Raw genomic sequence first — 7,858 nt, forward strand, 5'->3', positions numbered from 1 at the left:
TCACGCGAAAATCTAACGTCTCGCCGAACCGGTCTAACCGGATTCGGCGTGTACGCGGCTGGTTAAGATGGTACGCCGATCGGTGAGCCGCGTAAACTCGTTCCTCGTCATTTTTGGCAATAACTACATTAGCTGCTTGGCCGAGATGCGAGCGTGAATCAAATTGCTGTGAATCGCCGTGATTCTCGCCGTCAGTGCCGTGTCATCAGACCGACGTCTCTGTGTCTCGTTTTACAAAGAGCTCAGCGATTAGCGTCGAAGATGAGCACCGTAGGCCCCGATAAGAAACGCAGAATCCGATAGCGCCTTCGTGAGCTGTACTAATTTCGTTAATATCGTACAAATCGTTAATATCGTTTTCTCTTGTCTTGGAAATGTGTATATATTTCGTCGGAAATTAGCACTCAAGACTCGGTTAATTCTCCTTCGCGGGTGCAATTATCTCCCGTAATTATTTGGCGCGCGTGATTCTTTCAAAGTTATTCATCGCGTAATTTTCCTAAATTGCTCGATTTGTTTGTCGTAAAAGGCAAAGTCGCGCGTATAACTCCGACACTTTTCACTTCGCCTTTCTTTCCTTTGATAGCGCGAGCTCTCTTGGCTATCTCAATTTGATCTTTTTACAGTCCTCGTATGGGCGGGATTCACTTGTGCCGCGGCTGTGGTCGTGAAGTTGGAAAGTCAAGTGCAGTCGGGCAGCTTCCACGCAGAGAGACGACAGAGTTTCTCAAACAGCGCGCGGCTTTCTCTCTCTGTATTCCTCTCTCTCATTCTCCCCCATCTCTTTCCGTTCCCTCCCCCCCTTCTCTCTCTCTCTCTCTCGTGTTTATAGGCCGCTCAAACTTTTGCATCGATCGAACGTATTATAGCTTAACAGTTCTCCAGACTGAAGCACGCTTCAGATGATCGCCTCTCGCTTCCCTTCGAGTAACTACTTAAACGCTCCGTTTTCGCTGCCGTGCAAGAAGAGTAATGCAAAAAGTAACCGACAAAAGTGACGACGTTATTCCCTGCACTGACGAACGAGCCAAATTTACATATCGCATCTCTTCCTCTCACTCGTCTTCAGATATACACGGAAACCTCTCGGTCTTCCGGGGATAATGGACGGCACATTGTCGTATTTGCATGTTTACGGTTTAACAAGTGAAACTGGATATTCTGCAAACGGATCATTCTCTTTCGTCGAATATTAGTGTATTTTAAACACAATCGACAATAGATTTACGTCGCGTTTAAAGGTATATAAATTCACGCGTCTATAATTCAATTTTGAAAAATCTATTTTTGCCGACTAGTCAAAACGAGAACCACTGGCAGACTCGAAGCCGTGCTCGCGCGAACGAGAGCAAGTGGCTTCTGTGTTCGCATGAGCGAGATTTTAACGTATGGTTCTGCTGGATTCTGATGAAGTTTAGCGAATAAGAACGCGCGCGCGCGCGTACAGATGCATACATGATAAGCGGCGCTCTGTAAAATTCGTTGCAAATAATCCAAATCAAGGTTGCCGCGGACAAGTGCGGTTCTGACAAGGAGCCGTGATCTGACGTGCCTGTGCAAAACTGGTTGCACCGTGCGAGAAACGGACTGTTTCCGACGGTTGGTTGGTTGGTTGGTTGGTCGGTCGGTCGGTCTCTCAAATTTACGACCATGCTTGAAATTTATTCTCCGCGCGTCGTAGACCCGATAAAGCCGATCCTGAAATCGCGCCGTTGAAATTTCGCGACACTGGAAGCTTCGGCAGAGAATCCGGTAAAAATTTTCGATAGTTTTCAGTCGCTCAGGTCAAAGTTTTGTTATATGATATTAATCCAGATGTTAATAAAAAAGGTTTAATTTTGTTCACGTAAGACGAATCTTGGAAATATGCAAATAGTAATTTACAAATATTAAGTGTTTGCGTTTTAAGATTTTGTTGCATAATTATACTTCAGATTTATGAATTGACGCGAGAAAGAAATATCATCTTTAATCACTGATTCATCCGTGGAAACAAAAAAAAAATGAAAATTATAAGAATTCAAACGAAAAAATTGGACAATTTTTAAAGTAAACGTGCATAAGAAGCGACCGGAGAGAAAACAACATAACTGCCAGCTGAAACAAAGTAATAATTATATAGCAGCGCTGTTTACCGAGACATTGTGTTTTTCATTGCGCTACTTTCTAATTGACGGCGAAATGTCAAAGAAACAGAAAGTACATTTAAGTTATGCAAGTTTGAAGTTGAATCAATGCACTTTTACTTCATATTAATGTCGAAATTCTTTAATCTTTAGCTTCCTTTAAACCCGTTCTTAACTTATTTCAGAAAAATATATTACTATTATATAAAATTCTTTTATATTTTTATATATATACATATATCTAGAAAGCATTTTTCGAAATAAAAATTATATACTGAAATTACGTTAAATTTTGAAAAATTAAATACGAGTAAAATAATGTGTCTCGGTAAACACCGCGAGGATAATTTAACGGAAAGTAACGAAGGTTGTGTTTGAAGACGTGCGCTGTTCTGGTATTATTTGTATATTTTATTTGTATAAAAAAGGTGAAAAAAAAATGAAAAACAGAACACGCTCGGGGCATGGACGCGGGGCCGTTTCGTGACGAACAACCACACTTGTTGATTAATATAATATATACGCGCGTATGTAATATGTATACGTGTACATATACTATAAATATATATACATATACGATATACGTACATGTATTGTGTGTATATGTATATATATTTAACGAAGTTGGTGGGCTGGGATATACACGGTAGGAACGGAGCGGGATGCTGGAAGCTGTGTCAGAGAGAAATAAGCCAGAGGAGAGCGGGAGAACGAAGGAAAGAAGAACAAAGGATATGTACGATATACATGGTGATATATCTTTGGGAACACTGTCTGTTCGAACAGAATCGGACCCGCGCCGCCGAGACACTCGTCAGTCACAAAATATATGAGACGAATTGATTTCTTTCACTCTTCCCACTCCCTAAATTACTATTAGGAACCTGGTTCCGCCGTAACATTGCAGCGAAAACTCTGCGCCCAAGATCCAGCCGAATTAACTCTTCGAGCCAGAACTCGCGGTTCTGTGATTTAATATAATTTCGTAATTACTAAAGTAATGATTTGAGTCAAAAGGATTGATGATAACATGTATCGCTGCATATTTCAAACAGAAATCAAGTTAAATCGGCTGTTACAAAAGATAAACCAAAAAAGCGTTATAATTAATACTTACTCCGAAGACTTTTTGACAATTGAGTATTTCGGTAACACAGATCTCTACGTCAAACGCGAAAACTTAACTACGTAACTTAAAGATAGAAGGGCAACGAAAACAAACCAAACGGAAGGCGCTTTTAACAAAATATATTTACGTGGCGTTATAAAATATATGTTTCGTGCACGCAGAAAGCATTTAATTTCGCTGCGCACTATTCATAGTTTCCCTAATGGCTGCTGCTTAATGGCTGATATTTCCACGGAGAACATCGTTGTCTCTAAAGAGCCTCGCCGAAAACGTAACATCATTCTCAACAATTTATCGTACCGTCAAACATGAATCAAGAGGTATACCACCGGCAATATAATTAGGGAAGTTGCGCCGCGAATAAATTTGCATGCTAAACGACGAAAAACGAGGTAAGGTCGATCTTGGCGCAGTATTTCGCTGCTCGCGTATATACTTGTAAATAATGGTATATGCATCACCCCGGCGTTTGGCGCGCCGCGTGATCTCTGTTTCTTTTACAATTGTGATCGGGCGAGTCTGTATGTGTATGTGTATGTGTGTGTGTGTGTACATATATAATTCTACATAAATAAGACACGACATCTGCGTTGAAAACGTCGCCCAAGCGTCCGCCGATTTCTTTTCGATATCTGTTAAACATTAATTAACCTTCGTTCAAATTGCACGTCATAAAAATAAACTGAACGAACAGAAATCGGAGGAAATACAAATCAAGAATTTTTAAAACAACAAAAAATAAAGTTTAATTTCAGAGATGAAAAATATCATAAAATTCGTCATCAAAAGTGCATTTCCATCAGTTCTTTTTGATTCGTTTCTCTTTTTGCAGGGAAGCAATTTTCGTATTACGGAATAAGGCAAGTTTTCGGTGTTAACGGACCTACGTGAGCACGCAACGTAACAATTTGCGGCTCGTAACTGGACATATATGGTGCACGTACAATGCTGCACGCGCTAAACGACGCCATTTAATATTTGCAAATTCGCGTGCTTCCCTCCCAACGTGTTCAACGCATCACGGCACGATCCTAAGTATACTTATGCACATCTGTGAAACGTATTGCACCTGCGTCGGCGTTCGCATTCGAGGGCTTTTTCTTCCTTTTTTTTTTCTTTTAAAGCTAAATTTTGAAAGCGAGATCTCATGTATACGAGGGAACGTATGCGGGCACACCCGTTTGTATTTCTTTCGCGCGCATCGCGTTGTTTTCCCGTCCGCATAAATTAACGTTCTCGGAGGTTCGTCTCTCTCCCTCTTTCTCTCTCTCTCTCTCCTGCAAAAAATCGACCGATTGAAAGAAATGGTCAGAAAATCGTTCTATAAAATTCAGTTTCTAATTCTAAAAGATTTAAAATTTACGATCAAAAGGAGAATTTTGATTTCTTTCCCCCCTATCCTTATTATATTAACACCACTTTATATTCCGCACGAGCGACACGAAGTAATTCTTTCGAAACTGGATGCACCAACGTCACGTAGAATTAAATTTAGTAAAATTTTTCTGTCTACACAATGTAAAAAAGATTTTAATTAAAAGAAAAAAAACTGGCAGGCTTATTTTCCCGATACAAGAAGGCTTTACTTCTTTCTGTAAAATAAAGCGAAATAATCGAGTATGTAATGTGAAACAAAATAAAGAATAACGTACCTTAATTCTGATTAAAGAATTAAATTAATCTTTTTTAAAAGCAAAAGAGAATCGAAAAAACTTAGACTTTATTTTTAAACCCTGACTTGCAGGACAGAAATATGCAGCTTTATAGAACGAGTTTCTGTCGGTTTTCTTCTAATCCATCCGCTTTTTTGCGGAGCTTCTGAAAACAAAATGAGTACGAATGATTATGTACGGAACGTCGGATGCGCCACCCTGTCGGCGGGGTACGGCCCGTTTGAGAGCACGTGCCCTGAGTCTTACGAGGAGAAAAAGAAAACAATAATTTACATATATATATATCATTAGGTAATATTATATATATAAAGCTTACACCTAATCTATGTTGAGCATTCGGTGAACGACGAGAGTGACGCAGCCTGTGATAAGCGCGTTGCCTCTTTTTCTACACGTCTCTGAAAGCATATATCCGACTATAAAAAGGAAAAACAAAAAAAAGGAGAAAAAATAACCAAAAAGAAACAAGATCGCTTGTTCTGTCGTTTACGTATACGGATACACGATCGCGCGTTTACCGCGGAATTCGTCGCGAGCTGGATATCCTGGAATTTGTTCATGCATTCTATTCTTGTCGCAACACGGACGCGCAAGGAAAACTGGCCGAGTCTATTTTTTTTATGATAAAAAGTTCTCCAGGCCCAGTTCTCACAGATTACTCGTGGACCTGCGTAAACACCTTCAAAATCCATGAAAGCTTGTTGTTAAACCAGACGTAGAATTACACTAGACTCGCGGCGTTTTTATTGCGCATCCACAAAAATGACGAATAATGAACAAAAAAGATAAACGCTGGTATCGAGGTGATAGACGAGGGCCGTTGTTGCAAAATAATAAATCGATCGACAGACACTGCGACGGTGATTCTCCTCCGTCTTAGCGATTCGAACGAAGCAAGAGACGACGGAGAAAGAGAGTGCGGCGTTTGCAAGGCAATCGTGATATCTAACTTCGAGAAAGCTGGCTGATGTGTAATTCCGACATAGGATTAAATGAAATTAAGCGGATGTTGCATGTCGTTAGCGGTCGTTATCACAGTACATCGCCGATTCTACTTAATAAGTATGCCTTGCTCTCTCTCCGTCTCTTTCTCTCTCTCTCGGCTTCCCTCCTTTTCTCCCGTCAATCGAAATGGCACCGCGCAACCTTCCGACGTCGTCGTCTAACCATCCGAACCAGTTTCGCTCGCAGGCACGGGCAGGATGATGATTTTTCGCGGTCTGAAGCTAATAATATTTAGAAAACCGAAGCGAAAAAGAAATATATATATATCTCGTATTTCTTTTCTTTTTTTCCAAAAAATCAAAAGATACTCCTACAATCTAATTCAGTGGTTTTCCTCCGAACAGTCTTAAGTCGCATTTAATTTCCTCATATAAATTCATCCCTACTCGCAACAGCTCGCCACGAAGTCCTGCGGTCTCGCGCGTATGCGGAACTTAAAGTACGAAGTAACGTCCCTGTCATTCGGCCAGAAAACAACTCTGGACCTCCCCCTCCTCTTTGCAAAGTACATCTTGCAATATGTATATAAAATATTTATATATATATATATAATACATATATATATAAAAGAGATTAAAAAAACACCAATCCGACATCGCTTCTTCATTCGCGACACTCGAATATACGTATTGTTATATCACACGGCGGATTTTGTGACTGCGAGATTAGAATATAATAAGCATAAGCACTAATAGTCGACTAATATCGATAGTAGCATATAAAAAAAGAGACTTCTTGTCGGATATGAAAACAGAGTGAGAAAAGTTCGTACAGTCGATACAGCGTAATAAAAACAAAGGTAATTAAAACTCTGTGACGGTACTAAAAGAAATGCACCATACGCAATATCTCTCTCGTATAAAACTTAATAATTAATAATAATATAATAATTATTATATCTATATATATAATAGTAATAATTAATAATAAAATAATAATATAGTAATAATGAGATATAATGATATAATTATATCGAGTGTTCTTCGTAGTAATAATAATAATATAAAGAAAACAAATATCTATTTTTATCTACACATTGTCTACAACAGTTATTATTTTCTTTTTCGTATTTCGCATTTTTCGGTTTACGCGATTCTCAATCGCGATGAAACCCAATTCGCTTCTCGATATATAATGTTTTAACTCGTTAGAGAGAAAAAAGATCACGTCGGGAAACGTGTGTGCGCGTGTCTCTCCCTCTTCCCTTCTTTTTTTTCCTCTAAGCTTGACCTGTTATGTTAATATGTTTACGTGTATGTGTATCTTTGTATAATCAGTTATTTTCGTTATCACGGATTCCTTTAAAGTACAATCGGCCGTGCACATGAATAAGTTCGAAATGTTGTCAACATGCTTCTTTTCCCTTTTATTGCGGTGTCTCTACTTTTTCGAGAAAAACTCCCTACCTCGCGCGCTGTTCTTTCAGCATTACCGCACGGTTTGCGCGCAATGTTCCCCGCGGCGAGTTTTACCGATCGAATTGTACGAGATCGTCGTTGAGATCTCCAATTTGACATAAATTGGACCGAAGGAGAAGGGCGTACAAGAACCGGCTACTAATTACAACGTATTACAAATTATAGAAAGTTTTGAGCAAAAATTATTTTATTTTATTCATTTAATTTAAAATTTTTAATTTACGTTGTAAATTTTATCGCGAGCATTATTGCAGTGCTGCGCACTCGTTAATTAAGCTATAAGTTGTTTTCAATTTTTTCTGTCTCGTAGAGAGATAAAGTATGAAAAATAGATTAACTTTAATTAATTTACGGCCAAAATGTATACGAAATAGATACGATTAAAGACTTTTAAGAAGTAAAACATTAGTTGTCCCGGGAAATAAAAAAAAGAAGATAATGTAATTTAAAAAATGTGTTTTATGACTGTGTTATCTGTAAAATAGTTCCAGTTTTTATTCAGATGTC

This window comes from Temnothorax longispinosus, chromosome 1 (assembly GCF_030848805.1).
Source record: "Temnothorax longispinosus isolate EJ_2023e chromosome 1, Tlon_JGU_v1, whole genome shotgun sequence".
Taxonomy (NCBI): Eukaryota; Metazoa; Arthropoda; class Insecta; order Hymenoptera; family Formicidae; genus Temnothorax; species Temnothorax longispinosus.